We start from the raw sequence: 27655 nt of genomic DNA, 5'->3' as shown, positions 1-27655 counted from the left end.
GCAGTGCGGAGTGGAATGGACAGATTTGAGAGAGATTATAAGACCTAAACAACAAGACAAGACTTGCTAGCAGTTTGGATAAACTGCATGAGGGAAATGGAGAAATCCAGGATAGCTGTGACATTTCCAACTGGAGCATGGAGTGACTGGGGCAGCCTGGGCCAGGGACAGATGTGGTGGTGAGCGTGGAACAAGAGTTCTCTTTTCATCTACCTCTGGGGTTGCCTGGGCTCCAGGAGAAGGGTCTGGATGGAGATAAAATTTGAGGATATTAGCAAATAAATGTTTTTTTTTTTCTTTTGAGGCAGAGTTTTTGCTCTTGTTGGCCAGGCTAGAGCGCAGTGGCATGATCTCAGCTCACTGCAAACTCTGCCTCCCGGGTTCAAGCGATTCTCCTGCCTCAGTCTCCCAAGTAGCTGGGATTACAGGCCCCACCATGCCCTGATAAATTTTTTGTATTTTTAGTAGAGGCAGGGTTTCACCATGTTGGCCAGGCTGGTCTCAAACTCTGGACCTCAGGTGATCTACCTGCCTTGGCCTCCCAAAGTGCTGGGATTACAGGCGTGAGCCACTGCGTCCAGCCAATAAATGAATGGTATTTTAAAGCCAAGTGAATGGATGAGATCATGTAGGGACAGAGAATAGAGAAAAAAGTAGTATGAGAACTGAGCCCAGGGCACCCCAACATTTAGAGGTCCCCTGAAGGAGAGGGAGGGAGCCTGTACAGCTCATCAGGAAGGAGCAGCTTGAGAAGTACCCAACTGCATTAATTTCCTGTGGCTGCTGTAACAAATTACCACAGACTGGGCAGTTTAGAACAACCAGAGATTTATTCTCTTACAGTTCTGGAGGCCAGAAGTTCAAGATCAGACCACTGGGCCAAAATCAAGGTGTTGGCAGGGCTGTACTCCCTCTGGAGGCTCTAGGGGAGATGTTGTTCTTTGACTCTTCCAGCTCTGGCAGCTGTTGGCCTTCCTTGACTTATAGCCACATCACTCCAATCTCCCTCTCTGTGGTCTCACTACTTCCTCCTCTTCTGTTCTAATCAAATCTCCCTGTGCCTCACTCCTTATAAGACCCTAAGGACACACAGAATTTAGGGTCTACCCAGATAATCCAGGATGTCCACCTCTTCTCAAAATCCTTAATTAATTACATCCATGAAGACCCTTTTTTCCAAATTTGGTTACATTCACAGGTTCTGGGAATTAGGATGTAGACACATCTTTTGGGACCACCTCTTAATCCATTACACCCACTGACTGACAAATAAGGGGTGACTCACCGAGTGATGCAAAATGGCAGGACTTCCTGTGTCTGGGAGGAGGGACTGAGTAGGTTAAGTGTAGGGTGCTCAGCCTGAAATCTCAGGCAAGGAGGTATAGGGCCAAGGCTGCAGCCGGCTTCAGCCTGTGTGGGAGAGTCTCATGGGGAGGGGAGGAACTGCAGATAGGAGGTTCCCAGCCCTCCCAGGCCTGACTCAGCGTCTGGCTGGGGCCATCTACACAGCAGCCAAAGTGATCTTTAAGTTGTAAATGTGTTCATATCACTCTCCAGTATGTGACCCTTCAACAGCTTTCCACACCTTTTTTCTTTTTTTTTCTTTTCTTTGTTTTTGAGACAGAGACTTGCTCTGTCGCCCAGGCTAGAGTGCAGTGGTGCAATCTCGGCTCACTGCAACCTCTGCCTCCAGGGTTCAAGTGATTCTCCTGCCTCAGCCTCCCGAGTAGCTGGGACTACAGGTGCCCACCACCACATCCAGCTAATTTTTTGTATTTTTAGTAGAGACGGGGTTTCACCATGTTGGCCAGGATGGTCTCGATCTCTTGCCCTCGTGATCCACCCACCTCGGCCTCTCAGAGTGCTGGGATTACAGGCATGAGCCACCGTGCCCAGCCAGCTTCCCACAACTTTTATGCAGAAGACCAATACCATTACCCAGCCTACAGTGCCCAGGGGCCTGGCCCTAGCCCACTACTGTGGTCTTGTTTCATACTTCCTGTCCCTGCTAGCTGTCTCAAGACATACTAGCTGCCTCTCAGGCTGCTGTTTCTCCTACTCTAGGGCCTTGGCCTGGTATCCCCTCAGCCTGGAAGGCTCTTGTTCAACCCACTTCATTGAGTTAGCATCCAATGGTGTTCCAGATCTCAATCCAAATGTCTCTTCTGCAGAGAATTCTCTCTTGGTTCCCTGGTCCAGGTCATAAAAATGTGTGATATAAATTCTCATGGCTCCCTGGAATCATCTTCCGTAGGACCATCAAAGTTCATAATTGTGTACATATTTGTAATGTTATTTTATTAATGTTTGGCTCTACCACTAGACTGTAAGCACCACAGGGTTTGTAGTATTCACTGTTCTATTCTAAGTGCCTTGTCCAGTGCTTGACAAACAGAAAGGAGATGTGGTGGGTTTAAAACGTGTCTGCAGGGCTGGGCGCAGTGGCTCACGCCTGTAATCCCAGCACTTTGGGTGGCCGAGGTGGGTGAATCACCTGAGGTCAGGAGTTTGAGACCAGCTTGGCCAACATGGTGAAACCCTGTCTCTACTAAAAATACAAAAAAATAGCTGGGCATGGTGGCGCCTGCCTGTAATCCCAGCTACTTGGGAGGCTGAGGCAGAAGAATCGCTTGAACCTGAGAGGCGGAGGTTGCAGTGAGATCGTGCCACTGCACTCCAGCCTGGGCAACAGAGAGAGACTCAGTCTCAAAAAAAAAAAAAAAAAAAAAAAACACCATATCTGCAATTTTTTTTTTTTTTAAGACAGGGTCTCACTCTGTCGCCCAGGCTGGAGTACAGTGACGCCATCATGAATCAAAGGTAAGTTGAGCGATTAAACAGCTCACTGCCCCCTCGACTCCAGGCTCAGGCAATCCTCCCATCTCAGCCTCCTGAGTAGCTGGGACTACAGGCATGTACCACCATGCCCGGCTAATTTTTTTTTTTTTTGTAGAGATAGAGTTTTACCATATTGCCTGGGCTGGTGTTGAACCCTGGGCTCAAACAAACTGCCCACCTCATCCTCCCAAAGTGCTGGGATTACAGATATGAGCCACCATGCCTGGCCGGCAAATTTTTTGACATCCTTTCCATCAAGAGGTAGAATCTAATTGACCTTCCTTTAAATATGGGCTGGTCTAATGACTTGTATCTAATTAACAGAATGTGACAGAAATGCTGTGTGACATCCGTGGCTAGGTTCTAAAAGGTAATGTGGCTTCCTCCTGACTCACTCTCTTTTAATTTTTATTTTATTTTATTTTTTATTAATTTTTTTGGGGGGGGACGGAGTCTCTTTCTGTCGCCCAGGCTGAAGTGCAGTGGCGCGATCTCGGCTCACTGCAAGCTCCGCCCCCCAGGTTCATGCCATTCTCCTGCCTCAGCCTCCCAAGTAGCTGGGACTAGAGGTGCCCGCCACCACGCCCGGCTAATTTTTTTTTAAAATATACTTTAAGTTCTAGGGCACGTTTGCACAACGTGCAGTTTTGTTACATATGTATACATGTGCCATGTTGGTGTGCTGCTCCCATTAACTGGTCATTTACATGAAGTATATCTCTTAATGCTATCCCTCTCCCCCACCCCTTTTTTTTGTATTTTTAGTAGAGACGGGGTTTCACCATATTAGCCAGGATGGTCTTGATCTCCTGACCTCATGATCCACCCTCCTCAGCCTCCCAAAGTGCTGGGATTACAGGCGTGAGCCACTGTGCCCGGCCCCTTTTTAAATTTTTTTAAATCTCTTTTTGGATGCTCCCTTTCAGAACCCACCTGCCATGCTGTGAGGACACCCAGGCCACATAGAGAGAGTGAGGCCACATGTAGGTGTTACAGCCAAAAGCCCCACTGAAAACCAAACCTGCAACCAGCATCAACTGCCAAACATGTACTGAAGAGGCTGAGATGATTCCAGCACTTGTGGATGACTGCAACCACATGATAGACCCAGAGCAAGAGCTACCTAGCTGAGCCCAGTTACTCCCAGAATCATGAGAGAACTATGTAATTGATTGTTATTACTATATAAGCCACTAAGTTTACATATGATATGTTATGCAGCAGTAGACAGCTGGAACAGGAGCCAATAAACACCGAATGAATAAATGTGGATAGGTCTGGTTGAAGGAACATTGCGTGTGTTTCAGCTTTGTGAAAGGTTTAACTGACAACTCTCAGCTTCTCCCCCAAGAGGTCTTGGAGATTCTGGAAGCCCCAGTTCAGAAACTCAAGCTCACCCAAGGAGAGAATCCCGGAAACTCTCAGCTCAGGACAGGAAACATGGAGAGGCTGTCAAAAGTTAGCTCTGAGCCTGATGCAGTGGCTCACACCTACAGGTAATCTCAGTGCTTTGGAGGCAGACATGGGAGGATCTCTTAAGGCCAGGAGTTCAAGACCAACCTGGGCAACATTCTTATTCTTGGGCCCATGGATAGTTTCAGGGGAGTAAAAACATACATTTTATCTGTGTGTATGTGCATTTTCCCAAGGAGAAGTTATCCAAGCTCTGTTATCAGATTCTCGAGTCTGTGTCCAAAAAATGTTAAGAACTACTGATCTAGTCCAACTATCTCAATATCTACGTTAAGATACTAAGATATTTTATGGTACTAAAGTGGACTAAGTACCCTGAATAAACTTCTGAAAACAATTATGGATAAAAGAAAAAAAAATTTTTTACTGTACTGATGAGTTGGCAAGAAAGTAAGGAATACTCAGGCCAGAAAAGTCACGAATTCAAAGGCAAGTTGAGCAATGAAACTGACTTTTGCCTTTTGGACATTTTAATTTTATTTTTATTTTTTATTGTCTAACCTATTTGCAATTTAAATTTTTTTTTTTTTTAATTTTTGTGATATAGTCTTGCTCTGTCACCCAGGCTGGAGTGCAGTGGCATAGTCTCGGCTCACTGCAACCTCCACCTCCAAGGCTCAAGGGATTCTCGTGCCTCAGCCACCTGAGTAGCTGGGACTACAGGCGCATGCCAGCCTGTCCCACTAATTTTTGTATTTTTAGTAGAGATGGGTTTTTTCCATGTTGGCCAGGTTGGTCTCGAACTGGCCTCAAGTGATCTGCCTGCCCTGGCCTCCCAAAGTACTGGGATTACAGGCATGAGCCACCGTGCCCGGCTTCTCTTAACAAGTTATTTTTTGTTTTTGTTTGTTTGTTTTGGTTTTGTTTTTTTTTGTTTTTGTTTCTTTTGAGACGGAGTCTCGATCTGTCACCCAGGCGGGAGAGCAGTGGCGCGATCTTGGCTCACTGCAAGCTCCGCCTCCTGGGTTGACACCATTCTCCTGCCTCAGCCTCCCTAGCAGCTGGGACTACAGGCGCCCGGCTAATTTTTTTGTATTTTTAGTAGAGACGGGGTTTCACCATGTTAGCCAGGATGGTCTCAATCTCCTGACCTGGTGATCCGCCCACCTCGGCCTCCCAAAGTGCTGGGAATACAGGCGTGAGCCACCGCACCTGGTCAACAGGTTTTTAAGTGTACAGTTCAGTATTAACTGTAAGCACAATACTGTACAGCAACTCTCTAGAACTTATTCATCTTGCGTGACTGAAACGTCATCATTTTAATTTTTTAAAATTTTAAACTTTTTAATTTTTTTTTTTTTTGAGACAAGGTTTTGCTCTGTTGCCCAGGCTGGAGTGCAGTGGCACCACCATGCCCAACTGTTTTTTTTGTTTTGTTTTGTTTTGTTTTTTGTAGAGATGGGACTCTCACTATGTTGGCTAGGCTGGTCTTGAACTTGTGGTTCTCACGCGATCCTCCCTCCTCAGCCTTCCAAAGTGCTGTAATTACAGGTGTGACCCACTGCACCCAGCCCATTATTTATTTATTTATTTGTTTTTTCTTTTTGTGGAGAATGGGGTCTTGCTATGTTGTCCAGGCAGTTCTTGAACTCTTGGGCTCAAGCTAACCTTCTGCCTCTGCCTCCCTAAGTGTAGGGATTATAGGTGTGAGCCACTGAGCCTGGTCCAGTGAGTAATTTTTAACTCAGTAAACTTGAACTTGAATTTTCATGGTCTCATGGGAGTGAGTGATTAGAGAGAACCAGTGGTGTGCTAGTAACTGGCTCTCCAACAAAACAAAGCACTGTTTTGTGTACAGTTCAGTATTAACTATAAGCACAATGTTGTACACACATTTTTTAGTGTTTCAGTTTTTGTTGATTTCCATTAGGTAAATGTTCCCACCATAGATTTCAAGCCGTCAGTGGTACTAAGAACTGACACGAAAAATATTTGGTTCTTGTGAGCTGATAGGAGCAAACTCCAATACACACTACTGAGAGAAACTCAGGGCTCCTTTAAGGTGGGAAGTCTAAAAAACCTAAAATTGGGACTTCAGTGAATGTGTGAGCTAGATATAAACACCACTACCTCCCAACAGACTGAAAAGAAAAATGCCTATCTTAATTTCCCTATTCTTAAGAGAAAAATACCACTCCCAAAGTGCTGGGATTACCAGTGTTGAGCCACCGTGCCCATCCCCCTTGCCCTCTTTTGCTATGTGCTTTAGGAGGTAGGTGACGGTGTAGTCTAAACTGGCACAGCAGCTGGAGGACACAACTGTAGGTACAAACAATAAGCAAGAATTCATTGGCACTAAAAATTTTTTAAAAGAATTATAAAATCAGTGAAAAGATATCTTAAAAGTAAGAAAAAATAATGACATGATACAAAAAAAAACTGTATTTGCCACCAGCAGGCAGAAATAAAAAGTGATCCTAGATGGAAAAAATGAGAGACAAGAAGGAATATGGAACAAAGAAAATGGTACATGTGTGGGTAAGTCTAAACAAATGTTGTATTAACATTAATAACAATGTCTTATGGGCTTAAAAACACAGGCCAGGCATGGCGGCTCACGCCCGTAATTGCAGCACTTTGGGAGGCCGAGATGGGCAGATCACTTGAGGTCAGGAGTTTGAGACCAGCCTGGCCAACATGGTGAAACTCCGTCTCTACTAAAAATACAAGTATTAGCTGGGAGTGGTGATGCGCCTGTAGTCCCAGCTACTCTGGAGGGCGAGGCACAAGAATCTCTTGAACTGGGGAGGCAGAAGTTGCAGTGAGCCAAGATCGTGCCCCTGCACTTTAGCCTGGGTGACTCAGAGCGAAACTCTCAAAAAAAAAAAAAAGGTATAATTTGCAAACTATGTAAGGAGAAAAATGAAATAAAGAATAATTAAGAAAGCCAAAAAGAATAGAAAAGGAAACCTTAGAAAAGGTGGGGAAAATACCAAACAATAGGATATACATAAATAAATAACGTGTGTGTGCACACATGCACATATCAGTATATTAATAAATGTAAATGGACTCAATGCCTCAGTTAAAAGACAAAGATTGCTAGACTAGACAAAGCAAATGAACCCAGTTATAAGCTGTTCACAAGAGGCATATCTAGGCCAGGCACGGTGGCTCACGCCTGTAATCCCAGCAGTTTGGGAGGCTGAGGCAGGGAGATCACCTGATGTCAGGAGTTCGAGACTGGCCTGGCCAACATGGTGAAACCCCATCTCTACAAAAATGTAAAAACTAGCCAGGCATGATGGCAGGTGCCTGTAATTCCAGTTACTCTGGAGGCTGAGGCAGGAGAATCACTTGACCCTGGGAGGCGGAGGTTGCAGTGAGCTGAGATCGCACCACTGCACTCCAGCCCAGGTGACAGAGCAAGACTCCATCCATCAAAAAAAAAAAAAAAAAAAAAAAAGGCATATCTAAATAAAACATAAGAATACAGAAAGGTTGAAAGTAAGAGGATGAAAAGAATCTGTCAAATACTAACCAAAGAAGGTTGATATGTCTGTATTAATTTTAGTCCACATAGACTTTAAGGCAAAAGCATTATGAGAGATAAAAGGGTCACTTCATAATGACAAAAGGTCCAAATCATCAGAAAGAACAATCCTACATTTATACCCACCTAATAACACAACTTAAATATACATAAAGCAAAAAAAAGGTAAGGAAAGTAAAATAAAAATAGGTAAATTCACAACACAGTGGAAGATGTTAGCACACTATTAAAGTAGTATAATTACTACTAATTTTTAGTAATTACTGATATATATATATATTATTATTTTTTAAATTAGCTACTTGGGAGTCTAAGGTGGGAGGATCACTTGAGCCTGGGATTTTTGAGGCTGCAGTGAACTGGGTCATGCCACTGCACTCCAGCCTGGGCAACAGAGCAAGACTCCATTCCAAAAAAAAAAAATCTAGCTGCTTTGTACTGTTCCTCTTCCCTATCCTGCTTCCCCTATTTCCTACTGGTTTCTCCTGGGACCATTTCTTTTTTTTTTGGATACAGAGTCTCACTCCGTCACCCAGACTGGAGTGCAGTGGTTTGATCTCAGCTCACTGCAACTTCTGCCTCCTGAGTTCAAGTGATTCTTTTGCCTCAGCATCCTGAGTAACTGGGATTATAGGCATGAGCCACCATGCCCGGCTAATTTTGTGTATTTTTAGTAGAGATGGGCTTTTGCCATGTTGGCCAGGCTGGTATAGAGCTCCCGACCTCAGGTGATCCGCCTGCCTTGGCCTCCCAAAGTGCTGAGATTACAGGCGTGAGCCACCATGCCTGGCCTGTTTTTCTTATTAAAATATGGAATCCTTCACAAATTTGTATGTCATCCTTGTGCAGAGGCCATGCTAATCTTCTCTGTATCATTCCAGTTTTAGTATATGTGCTGCCGAAGTGATCACTGCCATTCGTTTTTTTAAATTCAAATGATTATACCTCTTCCAGGAAGGCTTCCCTGAGAGCCACCCTCAGAATGATGTTCCAGAGGGGGCCCAGAACAGGTGTTCCACACTAACCCATGCATGTTATTGTCCCTACATTTACCTTAGTGTTCTATAGTGACCATTCCATCTCCCCGACGATGGGGTAAGTTCCTCAAAGGTACTCTGTTCTTTTATTTTTTATTTTTTTTGAGACAGAGTTTTCCTCTTGTTGCCCAGGCTGGAGTGCAATGGCAAGATCTCGGCTCACCGCAGCCTCTGCCTCCCGGGTTCAAGCGATTCTCCTGCCTCAGCCTCCCGAGTAGCTGGGATTACAGGCATGCACCACCACGCCTGACTAATTTTCTATTTTTAGTAGAGACGGGATTTCTCCATGTTGGTCAGGTTGGTCTTGAACTCCCAACCTCAGGTGATCCACCCGCCTCGGCCTCCCAAAGTGCTGGGATTACAGGCATGAGCCACCGCGCCCGGCCTACTTTGTTGTTTTCTGTACCCGCAGCACCTAGCTCAGGGCCTGACACATAGCAGAAGCTAAAAATATTTGTTTACTATCACAAAGAAGATGATGGAAAGAGAAAAACAAAACAAAACAAATTTGTAGGTGGCTGGGTGCAGTGGCTCATGCTTGTAATCCCAGCACTTTGAGAGGCTGAGACCAGGGATTGCTTGAGCCCAGGAGTTTGAGACCAGCTTAGGTGAAGTAGCAAGACCCTGTCTCTACAAAAAATAATAATAATAATAAATTAGCCAGGCACGGTGGTGTGTTTGTGGTCCCAGCTACTCTGGAGGCTAAGGTGGGAGGACTGCTTGGGCCCAGGAGGTTGAGGCCGCAGTGAACCATGATCACACCACTGCACTTCCGCCTGGATGACAGAGCCAGACCCTTTCTCAAAAACAAAAAGATTTTTTTAATTGTAGAATGAATCAGTGAATGCAGCTTACATGTGGTAGAGGCAGCTTTAATCCGCATTTGGCTGCAAAGCCTGAGCGTTACCAGGGACTGGGGGCAGACTTATTGAGACTGAAGTTTTTTTCAGCCTCAGTAGTTCCCTGTTCCCGGCCTTGCTGAGGCTGTAGGTGCTTCTAAAGAGGCCACAGCCCAGCCCAGGGGACTTGAGTTCCCCTATGCCCATACTTTTCAATGTACCCTCCTTTCAGTGTGCCCTCAGTTGGAAAAATAAACCTGGGTGGCACTGTAACTACCCCAAGGTGGTGGGTTGTGCAAGCCTCCTCTCCTGGACTCCCCCTCATTTGGGGCTCAGTCTGGTGGCACTGCTGACCCTCCTCTCCTTCCTGCCTTCTGTGTGGTGCCCTACACCATGCTCCCCATCACTCACTCCCTCTCCTTTCCACCTCTGGCCAGGAGCCTGGGACACAGGGCTGTGAGAAACCCTTTGAAGAATAATGTCTCCAGAAAGCTCCTGTTTCTCAACCATAGTTTGCCTGAGGAAAACAGCCACTTCCTCATGGGGCTGAAGTCTCCCACGGGAGTCTCTAGCACCCAGGTCTGTTAAATAACCTTATTGAAGAACCTCGGGCCTGGGACACCAAGGGTTCTGGCCCTCTCGTGGGGGCCTGGCCTTTGGGTGAAGCTCCCCGAGACAGGGGCTGTGCCTCCCCTGGACAGAGGCTGTTCTTTCCTCTGTGTAAGAACATGGTAACTCTGGGATATGGCACCGGGGCAGGTGGACACACTGGTCATGGTGAGAGACTGAGCATCTTCAGCCAGTGGGGCTCTCTGCTGCCTTTTCCCAAGGTGCCTGGCTCTCAGCCGTTTTCCTCCCTCTGGGCTGTAGAATTGTTTGCAGATCCTCTCTTCTCAAGAGGAGGAAAGGAGATGTTGGCTCTCTCCACGAAGCACCCAAACACCCTCTCCTCCCCTAGCACAGACAACTGGTTCTCTCCACATTTAACTCCTTTTTTTTTTTGGAGACGGAGTCTCACTCTGTAGCCCAGGCTGGAGTGCAGTGGTGCGATCTCGACTCACTGCAACCTCCACATCCCAGGTCCCGGTTCAAGCAATTCTCCTGCCTCAGCCTCCCAAGTAGCTAGGATTGCAGGCGCCCACCACCATGCCTGGCTAATTTTTTGTATTTTTAGTAGAGATGGGGTTTCACCATTTTGGCCAGGCTGATCTCGAACTCCTGATCTCAGGTGATCCACCCACCTCGGCCTCCCAAAGTGCTGGGATTACAGGCATGAGCCACCACGCCCGGCCCATCTTAAATTCTTTAGCAACTGCTGCCCTTTACCTCCAAGTGCAGTGAAGGAGATAAAAAGGGAACAAGGTGACCTTGACCCCACAACCCACTCTCCAGGATCTGGGGAGAGTGGTTGGGGAGAGCAGGCTGTTGGTCAGCTACAAGCCCAGATGCTCTCTGGAGAGGACCTAGCCTGCCCAGCAGAAGGGGTCAGCAGGGTAGGTGTGTCGGGTCCTGGCCTGGGACAGGGCTGGTGGCTCTAAGGCACCTGCTTGTGTGCAGGTGGGAATCCTGAAGTCACAGAACTCACCTGGAGGACCCCTCACTTCCCTTCAAAGTGCTTTCCCTCCACCACATTTCAGTGGGATTTCAGGCATCCCTGGGGTCATATTTTTGGGAAAATGAGTGGTGTGACACCCTTGATCATCAAAGCAGCAGCTGGCACCTGTACAGGTCACCTTAGAAAGTGCTTTCCCAGGCCAGGCACAGTGGCTCATGCCTGTAATCCCAGCTCTTTGGGAGGCCAAGGCGGGCACATCACCTGAGGTCAGGAGTTTGAGACCAGCCGGGCCAACATGGTGAAACCCCCCGTCTTTACTAAAAATACAAAAATTAGCTGGGCGTGGTGGTGCATACCTGTAAACCCAGCTACTCGGGAGGCTGAGGCAGGAGAATCACTTGAACCTGGGAGGTGGAAGTTGTAGGGAGCCAAGATTGTGCCACTGTACTCCAGCCTGGGCAACAGAGTGAGACTCCATCTCCAAAAAAAAAAAAAAAGAAAGTGCTTTCCCATCAAAGACTAACTGTCAACTGTGGCTGTGAGTGAGAATCACCTGGAGGGTTTTTGAAATATGCCAACATCCAAGCCCTATCCCAGAGCAATTAAATCAGAATCTCTGAGCGGGACATGGGTGTTTTTTAATGCTCCTCAGATAACCTGAATGTGCAGCATTAGAGCTCCACAAGGACCTTGAAAGCTAGATACTGTCATTATCCCCACTGTTCAGATGGGCCAGAGAGGTGAAGCCACTTGGCCAAGGTCAGAGGGCAAGTGGAGGGCAGGGGCTGAGTCTCAGATGGAAGCAAGCAGGTGGCCCCTTGCTTTGTCACTGAGGATCCAGGCTTCCTGTGGGTCCAGGAGGCCTCAGGCAGGCCTGGGAACTCACTTCATTGGCTGGGAAGACATTTCTGCCACCTCTTTCTCCAGGGTTGGACTGTGGCTCCTCCAAGCCCCAGAATACGGGTGGGTCCAGAACCTCCACATCCAGCTTCCGGTTCCTCTCACTGGAAAGACACGCCCTTTGGTGAGGGGGAGGAAGCATTTTTGAGGTGAAATGTTGTATCCCAGCCAGGAATGGAAAATATTAAAAGCCCATTGGCGCCAACAAGGTTCGCGCCAGGGCCAGAAAGTACGGAAAAGAGGAGGGATGTCCCTGCGGTGGAGGGTACAGTGGGGGTCAGCCAGGGGGCTGCCCACGCCCTGTATCCCAGGCTGCCTCCATCTTCAGGGTTAGAGCAAGCTTCTCCTGGCCAGAGGAAGGTCCTTGGGTGATGACCCCAAGAGAAAAGCCCCTTGGTGTATAAGTTGGTTTACCCCACATTCCAGAGAGGGTGGTGGGCATAGGGGTGTGTAGCCATTGAGAGTGAAATATCTTACTGGGAGTGTGTGAAACCAGGCCAGCCCAGTCCATACACAGATTCTGAACATTCTGGGTGCTGGGATGCTGAGAGAAGGTGAGCCACGGTCCCTGTCTTCTAGGAGCTTCACCAAAGAGATGGGGCAGGCAAAAAAACAATGTCAGTAAAGTGTGACAAACGCTTTGCTGGAGGGGTATACAGGGACTGTGCAAGACAGAAAAGGGACAATTAGTTCAGCCCAAGACTAGGAGGAAGGGTTCCCAGAGTGGGTGGTACCTGGGCTGAGTCTTGCTACGAATAGATATTTCTAGAATTTGCACAAAGCTGGTGTTTGGGTACATGCTCTTGGGAGTTAACTCTGTATTTGGAAAAAGAGACATGGAGACACAAACAAATGGACTAATTCCCCCCATGGGGGCTTCCTTTCCCACTGCCCACATCACATATGCAGTAAGGTACAAACATAAGGTATTGGATAATGTCTCAGAATTATTTTCCATCTACCCCTCTCCCACTGCCCATCACACACACTAGGGTACAGGCACACCTGTAGTCATAAACAATTACACACATACATATATCACATATGTGCAAAGTCGTGGAGAATGTACCAGAATTCTCAGTGAAAGAGCTGTTCTTGTGAACGAAATGCTTTAATAAGAACTGGGGGTTGAAGATGAGGCCCCTGGTGGTTGGGGATCTGCAGAAACAGGGCTTCGGAGCCTGGCAAAGCTGCTCTGCTCAAAAGAGGAAGAAGGGTCTGGAAAGAGGTGCGAGGAGCAGTGGTCGGAGAGGAAAAGGAGGGAGGAAGCCGGTGTCCCTCGGTCAAGTCTACCAACCGACAAAAGCTCACTGCGCTTGACTGTTTGTTGTGGGAACTAAAGGGCGTGAGCTTCATACTGAAGTTGTGGAATGGGATAGAAAACCTGAGCCCGGAGGCCAGGCGAGGTGGCTCACACCTGCAATCCCAGCACTTTGGGAGGCTGAGGCGGGTGACTCACTTGAGGTTGGGAGTTCGAGACCAGCCTGACCAATATGGTGAAACCCCACTTCTACTAAAAATACAAAAAAAAAAACCAGGCATGGTGGCACATGCCTGGGGTCCCAGCCACTCAGGAGGCTGAGGCAGGAGAATCGCTTGAACCCAGGAGGTGGAGGTTGCAGTGAGCCAAGATCATGTCACTGCACTCCAACCTGGGTGACAGAGTGAGTCCATCTCAAAAAAAAAAAAAAAAAAAAAAAAAAAAAAAAAACAAGAAAAGGAAAAAGGCCGGGCGTGTTGGCTTACTCCTGTAATCCTCGCACTTTGGGAGGCCAAGGCAGGTGGATCATGAGGTCAGGAGATCGAGACCATCCTGGCTAACATGGTGAAACCCCGTCTCCACTAAAAAATTCAAAAAAATTAGCCAAGCATGGTGGAGGGCGCCTGTATTCCCAGCTACTCGGGAGGTTGAGGCCAGAGAATGGCGTGAACCCGGGAGGCAGAGCTTGCCGGGAGCTGAGATCGCGCCACTGCATTCCAGCCTGGCCAACAGAGCGAGACTCTGTCTCAAAAAAAAAAAAAAAAAAAAAAGCAAGCCCAAGCCCGAAGTGAAGGAGGCTGAGAAGCAGAGGAGGCTTCCTGGAATTGATACAGTCTTTGAGGGCTTTGGTGTCCACTGGCCATGGGACAGTGGGGTTCAAAGCAATTTCATCTGGATTTCAAGGGCAGAGAGGCTCCCAGTTGATGTTATGCAGACTCTATCATGGGCTTTCCCGCCCACCGAATCTCCTCATTTTACTGTGGAGGAAACTGAAGTCCAGAGAGGGAATGTGAAATGCCTAAGGTCACACTGCATTTGGGCATCAGAGCTGGGCGTGGGCATATATGAGCTGTGACATACCCCACCAGGCTTACATGTTCTCGTGTAGCCATTCACAAATACATACACTCAGAGTTCTGTACAACAAAACCCCTTTTCCTCAGGATGGCCTGGGTGAATCATCATCCTTGTTCCCAGAGTGTGGAGCCTCTGCATCTCCCTGGCACCCTGGAGGGAAGATCCAGGTTCACCAAATACAGAGAGCAATCAACTCTCCTTACCATCCTGTATGAAAGGCCACTGTGATAAAACAGGAAGATCAGAGGACTGGAAATTAGACCTGGCCTGGGTTTGAGCTGACTCAAATTCCTAAGCATCTCCAGGACCCAGGTCTTCGTAGAATTCTGGTATACCTCGCACTGTGTGCTTTCCCCACTAATTATGATCAGGCTCAGGCTGAAATGAAAATCAACAGCAGCTTTTGTTTTGTTTTAAATAGAGATGAGGTCTCACTATATCACCCATGCTGGTCTCAAACTCCTGGGCTTAAACGATCCTCTCATCTTGGCCTCCCAAAGTGCTGGGATTACAGGCGTGAGCCACTGCACCTGGTTTCAACAACAGCGTTGATGGGTGAAGTAGCAGAAAGATGAAGGCAGCTGATGCACTCTCGGGGCATTTTCCCTCTGTTTGATGGAAGCTGGTTAATTGAGTGCAGAGGATTTAAAAACTATCTGGCCCAGGCCGGGCACGGTGGCTCACTCCTGTAATCTCAGCACTTTAGGAGGTCGAGGCGGGCAGATCACTTGAGGCCAGGAGTTCAAGACCAGTCTGCCCAACATGGCGAAACCCTGTCTCTATTAAAAATACAAAAATTAGCTGGGCATGGTGGCACATGCCTGTAGTCCCAGCTACTCAGGAGGCTGAGGCAGGGGAATTGCTTGAACCTGGGAGGTGGAGGTTGCAGTGGGCCGAGATCACACCACTGCACTGCAGCCTGGACAACAGAGCGAGACTCCGTCCAAAACAAAACAAACAAAAACAACAACAACAAAAAACTATCTGGCTCAGGAGCCTTCTGGGAAATAGAAGAGTCACTGGAGGGGAGGGGCAGTTTTTTAGACCCAGCCATGTCCTTGGCAATCATAGTGGTCTCCTGGTGCTGTTCTCAGGACTCAGACATGAGTCCTGGGGAGAGCAGAGGGGCTGTCAGTAAGAGCCCAAAGAGCTGTTCCACTGAACAGTCTGTGTCTTATCTGAGCATACACAGTCCTGTTCTGAAGTTAGTAAGAAAGGCATTTGTCCTCACTATTGACCTTCGTACATTGAGAAAGCAATAGGGTGCTGTGCTGAGGTCAACGCCTTGAAAAGCCGTAGTGTTAAAAAAAAAAAAAAAAAAAAGGAGCTGGTCAGCGGAGAAAGGACAGTCTTTTCTACAAATTGTACTGGAACAACTGGACATCCCCCATGTAAAAAAAATGAACCCTCACCCATACTTCTTTCTAAATTTTTATTTACTTACTGATTTATTATGTTTTTGAGACAGGGTCTTGCTCTGTCACCAAGGCAGGAGCGCACTGGTGTGATCATGGCTTACTGCAGCCTTGATTTCCCAGGCTCAAGCGATTTTCCCACCTCAGCCTCCCGAGTAGCTGGGATCATAGGCATGTGGTCCCAGCCCGGCTGATTTTTTTTATTTTTTGTAAAGATGGGGTCTCACTATGTTGCCCAGGCTGTTCTTGAACTCCTGAGCTCAAGTGATTCTTCCAATTTGGCCTCCCAAAGTAGCAGGATTACAGGGGTGAGCCATTGCACCTGACCTTGACCCATACTTCACATCATATATGAAAACTAGTTCAAAATGAATCATAGACCTGAAGGTAGAACCTAAAACTAAAAAAGTCCCAGAGAAAACATAGGAGAGCTGAGTGGGGTGGCTCATGCCTGCAGTCTTAGCACTTTGGGAGCCCAAGGCGGGAAGATCGCTTGAGCCCAGGAATTTCAGAGAGCAGTGAGCTATGATCGCACCACTTGTACTCCAGCCTGGACAATAAAGCAAGACCCTGTCTCTAAAAGCAAAAATAAAAACATAGAAGAAAAAGCCTTTGCAACTGTGGATTTGGCAAGGATTTCTTAGATGCAACACCAAAAACACAATCCATAAAATAAAAAATTGATCAATTAGAAAAGATAAGCCATAGACTGGGAAAAAATATTTTCAAAACATATATCTGATAAAGGAATTGTATCCAGAATCTATAAAGTACACATTAAACTCGATAATAAGAAAATAAACGGCACTTTGGAAGGCCGAAGCAGAAGGATAACTTGAGCTCAGGAGTTTGAAACCAGCCTGGGCAACATGAAATCCCATTTCTAAAAAAATAAAACCCAATTAGCAAGGTGTGGTGGCATGCACCTGTAGTCCTAGCTACTTGGGAGGCTGAGGCAGGAAGATCTCTTGAGCCTGGGAGGTGGAGGTTGCAATGAGCCATCATGATGCCGTTGCACTCCAGCCTGTGCAAAAGAGCGAGACCCTGTCTCCAAAAAAGAAAAAAAAGAAATGACTCAGTTACAAAATGGGCAAAATATCTGTACAGATACTTCATCAAAGAAGATATATGAATGGCAATTAAGATTCCTAACATCATTGGTCACTAGGGAAATGCAAATTGAAGTCACAATGAGATCACACTGTACACCTATTAGAATGGCTAAAAACAAACAAATAATCAAACATAAAACCTTGACAATATCAGGTGCTGATGTGAATGCTGAGCAACTAGAACTCATACATTGCTGGTGGGAATGTGAAAGGTACCATCACTTTGGAAAACAGTTTAGCAGTTTCTTATAAAGTTGAACATACACTTACCATAGAGCCTACTTGTAGGTATTTACCCAAAAGAAATGAAAAACATGTTTACACAAAAGCCTGTGTACAAATTATAGCTAAAATGTACTTGCTAAAAACTAGAGAACTGGGCCGGGCGCGGTAGCTCACACTTGTAATCCCAGCACTTTGGGAGGCTAAGGCCGGTGGATCACCTGAGGTCAGGAATTCAAGACCAGCCTGGCCAACATGGTGAAACTCTGTCTCTTTAAAAAAAAAATACAAAAATGAGCCAGGCGTGGTGGTGCATGTAGTCTCCAGCTACTCAGAAGGTGGAGGCAGGAGAGTCACTTGAACCAGGAGGGGGAGATTGCAGTGCAGTAAGATTGTGCCACTGCACTCCAACCTGGGTGACAGAGCGAGACTCCGTCTCAAAAAAATAAGAATAAAAATTTTTTTTAAAAACTGAAGAACTGGCCAGATGCAGTGGCTCACACCTGTAATCCTAGCACTTTGGGAAGCCAAGGAGACGGATCACCTGAGGTGAGGAGTTCGAGACCAGCCTGGCCAACATGGCGAAACCCTGTCTCTACTAAAAACACAAAAAAATTAGCCAGGCGTGGTGGTGGAAGCCTGTAATCCCAGCTACGTGGGAAGCTGAGGGAGGAGAATCACCTAAACCCGGAGGCGGAGGTGGCAGTGAACTGAGATCGCACCACTGCACTCCAGCCTGGGCAACAGAGCGAGACCTCATCTCAAAAAAAACAAACAAAAAACAAAAAACTAAACAAAACAAAAAGCTGAAGAACTGTAGACAATCTACATGTCCTTCATCTGGGAAATGAAGAAACAAATTGTGCTACATACATGCAATGAATACTACTCAGCAGTAAAAAGGAATGAACGGTTGATACACACAACACCATGGACGATTATACTAAATGAAAGAAACCAAATTCAAAAGGCTCCTACCATATGCCTCCATTTGTATGACATTCTCAAAAAGGCAAAACCACAGTGAAAGAAAGATTTGTGGTTGTCAGCAATTGGGGATGGGGAGAAGGGTTGACTACAAAGGAAACTTCTGAGGTTTTAGAAATATTTTTTATCTTAATTGTGATGGTGTTACATGATTATATTTGTCAAAAATCACAGAAGTGTAGATCCAAAAGACTGAATTTTACAATATAAAAATTTCAACTTTTAAAAATTGGGGGTGGGATTCAAATTCCTTCTCCCTTTTGTTTGTCTTCCTTGTCACTGCCCAACATCCTGCCCTTGAAGCTCTTGTTCTCCTAGAGAAAACATTGCCCAGATTCGGCCACACTGAAGACTGCCTTGCTTCTGAGGAAAAAAGGGAAACCCACTAAGAATGGTCTGCAGGGCCACGTGTCTGTCTCTGTCCCACCCTCTGTCCCACGCCATCTGTGTAGGCCCAGTTGCCAAGGGCGACCCAGCCTTTCTAACCTCCATTTCACCTTCCCTGGGCTAGAGTCCTGGTGGTGACCTGGGCAGGGACCAAACCCTTACGGCCCAGGTGCTATGTGGGCGAAGATTTTGCTTGGAAAGAGGGCGGCTCCTCCCACTCAACTTCTCACAGCTGTGTTTTCTAACCAATAAAATACCCACGTGTCCGGAGAACATATAGCCAGAGAGGGCATCTACCCAGCATCCACCTCACTTCATCCCTTACCAAGGCCACCCCTGTCACTGCTGCAGGCTTTTCTGGGCTGCCAGCATCTTGGCCAGAGCTGAAGCCACACCACACCCAGAGCCATCTGGGACCTCTCAAGAGAGTCATGAAGAGGCATCGGGTCATGGGAAGGAGAGCAGCAGAGTCTGGTGGGTGCATGGGAGAGCTTATGCCCTAGAACACCCAGGGCACACCCATGGTGAGTGTGAATAGCCAGGGGAGGGTGGAACACTCTTGAGATAACACCTGGGTGAATGTGCACCCCCTAATCCTATACAAAATTGTGAATGTGGATGTTCGTGGGAAATACAAGGGGGATACAGTGGTATGAACACTATGGCGTGCACATATAGAATAGGAACTCAGCTGGTTCATGCAGTGAACACTACAATGTCACTGAATGTGAGCAAACTATAAAAGTGTGGTGAAGACACTATGGACTGTGAACACACTATGGTAAATTTGTTGAATGTCATGGTGACATTGCATGAATTCTGTAGTCAGTGGTGAAAACACTGGGGCCTCTAGGGTGTGTGTGAACACACTGTGATAAGCATGGTGGACGCTATAGATGCTGTGTGTGAACATAAGGCCCTGACTGGGCTGAATCCATCATAGGAACACTGAGGTGACCCTGCTTTAAGCTTGAGAAGCAATCTGGGGTGACCACAGTGAGCGTGTTATGCAGAGGGTGGAGAGCTCTACTGAGCACGTTTTGGAGTATCTGCTGTGATCATAGCCCATTCTCTGGGAATCTTCTCCCACCTATGGCCGCTGAGTAAGCACATGCTTACAAGACTAGGTGCTGATCAGTAGGCTGCAGTATTCACAGCAACCAGTGTGGCATGTGCAGTGCTGAAGGTTTCTTTCTTTTTCTCCTATTTCCTAAGTTGGAGTTGTTATTATGGTTGCTTAGTTTTGCTCAACTGTTCTGGAGTGTGTTGCTATGGTTACAAGATGGCAAGGGTTACATAGGTGGGTTTGGAACGGAACAAATGATGGGTAAACTCTGAGGTTGACAGCTATTAAAGTGGTTTTTTCATATCATGACTCTTGACTCTTTTTTTTTTTTGAGATGGAGTCTGGCTCTGTCACCCAGTCTGGAGTGCAGTGGCACAATCTCAGCCCACTGCAACCTCCGCCTCCTGGGTTCAAGTGATTCTCCTGCTTCAGCCTCCCAAATAGCTGGGATTATAGGTGCCCACCACCACGACTGGCTAATTAAGACTGTCTCAAAAAAAAAAAAAAAAAAAAAAGGGCTGGGCGCAATGGCTCACACCTGTAATCCCAGCACTTTGGGAGGCCAAGGCGGGCAGATCACCTGAGGTCAGGAGTTCCAGACCAGCCTGACCAACATGTAGAAACCCCGTCTCTACTAAAAATACAAAATTAGCCAGGTGTGGTGGCGCATGCCTGTAATCCCAGCTACTCGGGAGACTGAGGCAGGAGAATTGTTTGAACCCGGGAGGCAGAGGTAGTCATGAGCTGAGATTGTGCCATTGCACTCCGGCCTGGGCAACAAGAGAGAAACTCCATCTCAAAAAAAAAAAAAAAAAGTAGACCTTATCTTATTGGTTACAAGTAAGTCATGAGGCCAGCTCAGATTCAAGGGGAGGAAAATTAGATTCTATCTCCTGATGGTGGATTAGTGTAGTTACATTGTATGAGAACATAAGGAAGGGGAAATACCATTGCAGCCATCTTTGGAAAATACAGATTGCTACAGCCTCCTTGAGAATAAAGCCATCCAGAGGAAGCAATTGAGATATGGAAAAAGAAAAGTTCTAATGATGTTGTCTGAGTACCTAGATCCAACTTTTACCAAGATTTCCATCATCAGAACCATCAGATTCTTTTTCTGCTTAAACCATTTTGAGGCCGGGCGTGGTGAATCATGCCTGTAATCCCAGCATTTTGGGAGGCCAAGGCAGACGGATCACCTGAGGTCAGGAGTTCGAGACCAGCCTGGCCAACATGGCGAAACTGAGTCTCTACTAAAAATACAAAAATTAGCCAGGCGTGGTGGCACGCACCTATAATCCCAGCTACTTGGGAGGCTGAGGCAGGAAACTCACTTGAACCCTGGAGGTGGAGGTTGCAGTGAGCCAAGATCATGCTACTGCACTCCAGCCTGGGCAACAGAGTGAGACTCTGTCTCAAAAAAAAAAAAAAAAAAAAACCATTTTGAGTTGTGCTTTATTACTTGCAACTGAAAGAGCTTTTACTCTTAGTGTATCAGTTATCTATTGCAGCATAACAAACCACTCCAAAGCTCTGTGGCTTAAAACAATGATTTATTATTTCTCATGATTCTGTGGGTTGGCTGTACAGAATCAAGGTCCAGACCATTCCTCTGTTGGTCTCATCTGGACTTTCTCAGGCAACTGCATGTGTGGAAAGTTCAAGATGGCCTCATTCACCTGTCTGGCCATTGGCTCAGGGTCTCAGTTCTTATCCATGTGGTCTCTCATCCTCCAGTAGGATAGACTGACTTCCTCAGATGGTAGACAATGTTCCAAGAGAGCGATGGTGGAAACTGTAAGCTCTCTTGAGGCCTAAACTCCAGAACTTATGCAACATCACTTCTGTTCTATTCCTTTATTCAAAGCAAGTCACAAAGTCAGTCCAGGTCAAAGAAATGAATAAATAGGCTCCACCTCATAATGGGAGAGTTGCAAAGAATGTGTGGCCATATTTAATCCACCACAATGTGGTAGATAGCTGGATTATGTTAGATGGGAACATCTTTGGAATTAGTATATATACAGGAAGCAGGGTGTGTATGCCAGGCAGGTGGGACAGACTGTTCTAGGCATGTGCCCACTGAGGAGCCTACAGTTGGGGTGTGACTTCCATGGTGGGTCCTCTGAGCCGAGGACCCTATGACAAGGTATACATTAGACCTCTGGTTCACAGGGGCAACTTGGAGCTGAAGACCTACCATAGCTGAGTGACTTCATGCCTCTTAGCCTCAGTTCATCCTCTGTAAAATGGGCATGCTGATCCCTGCCTCACAGATTGACTGTGAAACTGAAGATGAGATGATCACCACTAATGTGCCTTGTAAATGACAGAGTGTCATCTACATGTGACTGTGTATTATTATCTGAGATCTGAGGAAGAAGTACTCAAGATGGGCCTGGGTAGTTGTAGAGGGCAGGAAGGAGGACACTGAGACAGGGATTTGAAGAAGGACATTCACACTGGTGAGGGAGAAGGGCCATATTTCAAGATGGGAAGCTGGAGAATAAAATTATAAAGGCACAGAGGTAGAACAATGACAGAGGGTACCCAGGAGAGGGAGGAGAGCCACTTGGTCAGAGGGTGAGCCCCCTCTACCACCCTGGACTCTGGGTTTCTGTGTTCCCAGGCAATGGGGCAGCAGCCACTGATGGTCACTCAGAACTACAGCCAAGGCTTCCATTCTTCAAGGTTTATCAGCTGCTTATCCCCCCACAGGCCTCCAAGGCCTCCTCCAGCCACAGGGGGTGACGACAGAGGTGGTGGGCAGGTGGTCAGAGAGTCAGATAGAGCACCCTCCTCTGGAGCCACCAGGATCAGGTCAGACCCCTCCCAGTGTTCCCAAGCTCCTTTCCCCACTGCAGGGTGCAGGGTGTGGACCCCTGGCTATAGGCTTGGGTTACAGGTGGCCTAGCTAAGCTGGGTTCCAAGTCCCTTCATCCCCTGGGCAGGGATGGGGTGATTGATGGGTTTCCAGCATGTTCCAGGCAGAAGCTTGGAGTGGCTGCAGAGTAGCCTGGCTTGCAGAAGCCCCAGATGGCCACTCGTGGCTGAGGCTGACCCACCCAGGCCGGGCCTTGGACAGTCTAGACCTACGGCCACCTCCGAAGCCCTCTCTATTCTGGGGTCCTGGTTGAGGACAGCAATAGCTTCCCCCCCAAAGGAGTCCTGGGAAGAGAGAGTGAGGGCAGGCTCAGATTTCCCGTCTAGCCCTGTGCAGCTCACACAGCTCATTCCTACTTGGAGACAGGAAAGGACTCTGATGGGAGTATGGGAGGAGGCAAGATATGAGACGGGTGGACAGAAATGGCATGGTGGAATTGGAACGCAGCCCTCAACCCTGTACTTACCATATTAACACGCACTGGCCACTTGGGGCTAGGTAAGTGAGGGCCTCAGTGTGAGTGCTGGGCTGAATGAGGAGACCCAGGCAGGAATCCTGGCCTAAAACACTCCACTTTGCCCAATCCTCACCCATAGGGTACCCTGCCTCCCACTACAGAAAGAGATGGAGGTGACTGGGAGGCTGGGGAGGCGTCTCTTACCCACCCTGGCATTCCACAGAATGAAGGCCTTGGAGAGCAGCTGATTACCCTGACCTTGCCCTCTGGTTTACCTCCCACTACCTTCCTTTCCTGTGTATCTCTCTTGCTGTCCTTATCCAGCCTTGGTGGTCATATCCGCTTCTCTGGACTTCCTCCTGACCTTGACTCCACACTGGCTCCTCTGACTTATGCCAGACACGTAGGAGCAGTCGTTCCCTCCACTCTCTCCTCCCAGCTCTGTTTGCTGTCAGTACAGATGGTCCCCAACTTAGGATGATTCAAGTTACAATTTTCCGACTTTATGATGGTGCAAATGTGACACAAATTCAGTAGAAACTGTACTTTCCTGTACAACCATTGTGTTTTTCACTTTCAGTACAGTATTCAATGTATCACATGAGATATTCAATACTTTATGGTAAAATAGGCTTTTTGTTAGATGGTTTCGTACAACTGTAGGCTACTGTAGGCTAATGTAAGTGTTCTGAACATATTTAAGGTAGGCTAGGCTAAGTTCTGGTGTTCAGTAGGTTAGGTGCATTAAGCGTATTTTTTTTACTTATGATATTTTCAACTTACAGTGGGTTTATTGGGACATTACTATAAGCCAAAGAGCATCTGTATATCTCAAACCTTGCAATCTCAGAGCTGGCAGGGGCCTGCAAACTCACTCAGTCCAACTCCTGTTGCACACCTGAGGCCCAGGGTTACTTGGGTTCTTGCTAGTTCATGGTCGCATATCAGAATCAGAAACAGCCAGGACTAGGCTTCTGAATTCCAAATTTCTATTTTTCTCCTGTCCTTTGATCTGGGGATTGTGGCTCAGCCTCTGTCTGTCTGTCTATTCCTTAGGCCATCAGATTTCACATGGGGTTCACTCAGTTCAGACGTCTGCAGTCAAAGCCATGGCTGAAACTGAGTCATGGCTTGGCTCTGACAAGTTGGACCAGACTAGGGCCAACTACAGGGCTTATGAACCAAGGGCTGGTGGCCAGGAGGGAGACGGGGCTCCAGGAGATAAAGCAAATCAGATCTATGCCCCAGGTCTACTTGGGAACCATGCTGCTCAACATCCTTTCTCCACCCCCACTCTCTTCCCCAGCAGATTTTTTTTTTTTTTTTTAGACCAAGTCTCACTCTGTCACCCAGGCTGGAGTGCAGTGGCACGATCTCAACTCACTGCATCCTCTGCCTCCTGGGTTCAAGCCACTCTCCTGCCTCAGTCTCCCAAGTAGCTGGGATTACAGGCACACTCCACCATGCCTGGCTAGTTTTTCTATTTTTAGTAGAGATGGGTTTCACTATGTTGACCAGGCTGGTCTTGAACCCCTGACCTCAAGTGATCCACCTGCCCCTGTCTCCCACAGTGTTGGGATTACAGGCGTGAGCCACTCCACCCAGCCTCCCAGTATATCTTGTCAAAGGCAATGCTCAGAAAAAACAGCTCTTACGCACACACACACACACACACACACACAGAAAGACACATACACACAAGAAAAGGCATAAACACACACACACAGAACTCTCTGGCATGTGGGTATGCACTGTTGTACTATGGGATCATTTCCACGTGAGGCTCTTTCCTCTGAGTGCAAGGATACATCTCTTTTCTTGTGCCTTCCCAGTGCCCAGTCTAGAGCCTGGGAATAAGAGCTCGGTAAAGGTATGTGGAGAGAGTGAGCTGACCCTGGCGTGGATGGCCACAGGACCAGGCCTCCATCTCCAGTTGCTGGCATGAGGCAGGAAGCCCAGCCCAGGCTAGATGAGCCTGCTACATGGGGCAGGACCTGGGAAGCTCCCACTGTGGTCCTAAGTACACTCGCTCTTCATCTTCTTCCTTCAACTGGGGCTCTATCACTGTGACCAGTCAATCTCAAAATGTGATCCATGAACCAACAGCATCAGTCTCATCTGGGAACTTGTTAGAATGCAAAGTCTCAGGCCCCACTGAATCAGAAACTCTGGGTATGGGGTCCAGAAATCTGCTTTAACCGCCCTCCACGTGATTCTAACACATGCTAAAATTAGAGAACCAGTGTCTGTGCAAACAGATAACCTCATGCTGGGGCCAGGGGGCCGGGAGTGGGGGTGTGAAGCCCCAAAGCACATGCAGCTGCATACGCCCCCTATGGGTAACACTGGCTGTCCACATGCTGGTGGATGCCTATACCTGAAGGCAGACACGTACTCACACGCATGCACATATATGAGCATCAGGGTCTCAGAAGAGTCCACATGCTGGAGCTCTGGGGTCTCAGTGGGTACCAGCAGGCACTCAGATGGAAGTCGGGGGGAGAAAGGAAGAACTGTTCTCACCAGCTGACAACCTATGCCCCACAATTCTTTTGTCCCTTATCCCTTCTGATGTTCCCTGAGTGTTCCCTCAGAAGCCAGAGAAGCTGAGTAGTTGCCCAACTCGGACCAGACACACCCAGCTGAGAGGCCAAGGTGGCCTGTGTGCCTAAGAGTGTTTGGAGTATGTGCTAAGACCAGCAAAGTCTTTTCTCTGTGTGGGCGAGCCAGGGCCAGGGGAATGTGGGGCATCAGCAAGCTAGGCTTAGGCAAGAGCACACCATCCCCCGGGCCATGAAATGCTGCCCAGATATAGAATTCCCCGTGGCCCCTTCCCAGGGCTGTTTCTAGTGCCCAGCCCACCTCCTGACCCCTCTGTCTGCTCTGGACTGTGATGCCCCAGGCCGCTGTCCACCTGGCCCATCACCAGGTCCTGCGGCATCTCCTCCTTAGGATCTGGACATAAAATCCTGGCCTCTGTGAGCTGCAAGGAGACATGGGGAGGGGAGAGGGAGGCTCGTGCTCAGATCTGGTTTCGCTGCTGCTTCCTCTGGCTGGCTGCCACAGGCTGAGCCACCAGCTGTGCTATATAAGGCCGGCACTGGACTGCTGGAGAGGCGAAGGCTTGGACCCCCAGCTGAGGAGTCCTGCTCAAGACACGGTGAGCTCCACTCCTATTCCCCTCACCCCATCCCTTCACCCCACTGCTGGACTCAACTGCTCCTGCCCTCCCCTGACTACCCCATTCCCTTCTCCCCACTTCCCCCACTTTTTGCTGCCTGATCCTTCATCTCCCACAGAGAAGACTCCCTTTCTGCTTTGGGAATCTGCTTTCCCCCATTGGCCCAAAGTCCTCTCCCTCCCCAACCTGAGGACAGGAACCCCCAGATGGTCCCACTTAGGGTTTCCATACCTCTGGGTGCCCTGCTTTATTCCCTGCGGTCAGCCAGTCTGCTTTGTCCAAGTGTTCTGAGGAGCGTGGGATGGCAAGCCTAACCGTCAGGGCATATGCTGAGGAAACGGCGGAGATGCTGAGAAACCTCTGTGGGCTGCCAGATGGGAAATGGTTTTTCCACAAGGTGTCTCAGGCCACCTCAGCCTCCAGACATCCCTGGAGCAGGCTCAGGCTCAGGCTGAATGCAGTGCAGGCCAGCAGACTGCTCAGCTCCCTGCTTGGAGCCCAGAGGGATACACACAATGTGGAGGCCTTTGGGACGTCCTGGTGACTCTGCTCCCTCATCCGAGAAACAGGTAGTGGTGGGGCCAGTGGTTTTAGAGCTAGAAGGTCTGCAGCATGGGACTGGTTTTTTCTTCCCCTGGAATATCCCAGTGTTTTCAGATATGTGTATTTTTTAGAGAGGAGGACTCTTCCCTTTCCTACCACACCCTGGACTTAGGATGTTGAAGGGAACCACTTTTGAATCCCCAGAAACGAGTCAGATTCTGGGTTGGCCGGAGCTCTGGGGAGACATAAAAATGTTCTGCTCAGCTGCGGCCTGGGCCACGCACGCCCCATAGTTCCTTGCCCTTGTCCCAGGCCTGCTTTCCTCTCCTGACCCTTGCAGTTCCTCACCCACGCTCAGCAGTTACTGGGGAGCCCTGGCCTCTCACAATGCATCCCCTCCGCTTTCCGTCAGCTGGCTCCTGGCTGTGTAACTCCCAGTCAGGCCCCAAACAAAAAGGCCAGAAATGTGTTCCAGCTGCAGCCCGTGCACATCTGGGAATGTGTTCATGGAGGTGGTATGTCCAAGGCATCTGCACCCTCCAGCCAGCCTGCCTTATGAGAGGCCACTGGAGTCGGAGCCAAGTCTTCACGGCCTTAATATGTACCCGCCTGTGCGAGAGTGTGAACTCCATCAAAGGATGGCAAAACAAATGCCCCTCAGGCCTGGGTTTTAGAAGTGACGAGTCACCAAGAGGCTGCTGGGGGTGAGCCCTGGACTCTCCTCATTGCAAGGAACCTCCTCGCCCCTGCTTGTCCTTGTGCCTCATCTCCATGTGGGGCCCTGGAGCCTACCCCCAGGGATGGAACCTAGTCTGCCTCATTTGAACTCAGATTCTGAGCCTCTGCACCTCCCAAGCTACCTGGTTTCACAACTCAGGCAGATGTCACTTTCATATCATTCTGTCCACCTTTCCCTCCTTGACAGGTC

General features: G+C 48.1%; 1 protein-coding gene and 1 non-coding gene across 2 annotated transcripts in view; one reads left to right on the top strand and one right to left on the bottom strand.

The window, feature by feature from the left end:
- CILP (cartilage intermediate layer protein) overlaps window positions 1-27655 on the top strand; it is a 51005-nt gene that overhangs the window by 9687 nt on the left and 13663 nt on the right. Inside the window, exons 2-3 of the mRNA XM_003827966.5 lie at window positions 2764-2820; window positions 3765-26163. The gene's annotated coding sequence lies outside the window, so the exon portion shown is untranslated. The remainder of the gene's footprint in view (window positions 1-2763; window positions 2821-3764; window positions 26164-27655) is intronic.
- On the bottom strand, window positions 8609-8715 carry LOC112437384 (U6 spliceosomal RNA). Its single transcript, XR_003026003.1, has one exon. It is a non-coding gene; the product is annotated as a U6 spliceosomal RNA (small nuclear RNA).

This window comes from Pan paniscus, chromosome 16 (assembly GCF_029289425.2).
Source record: "Pan paniscus chromosome 16, NHGRI_mPanPan1-v2.0_pri, whole genome shotgun sequence".
NCBI lineage: Eukaryota > Metazoa > Chordata > Mammalia > Primates > Hominidae > Pan > Pan paniscus.
Note: the sequence above shows the minus strand (reverse complement) of the source record. Positions and strands in the feature narration are given on the sequence as shown.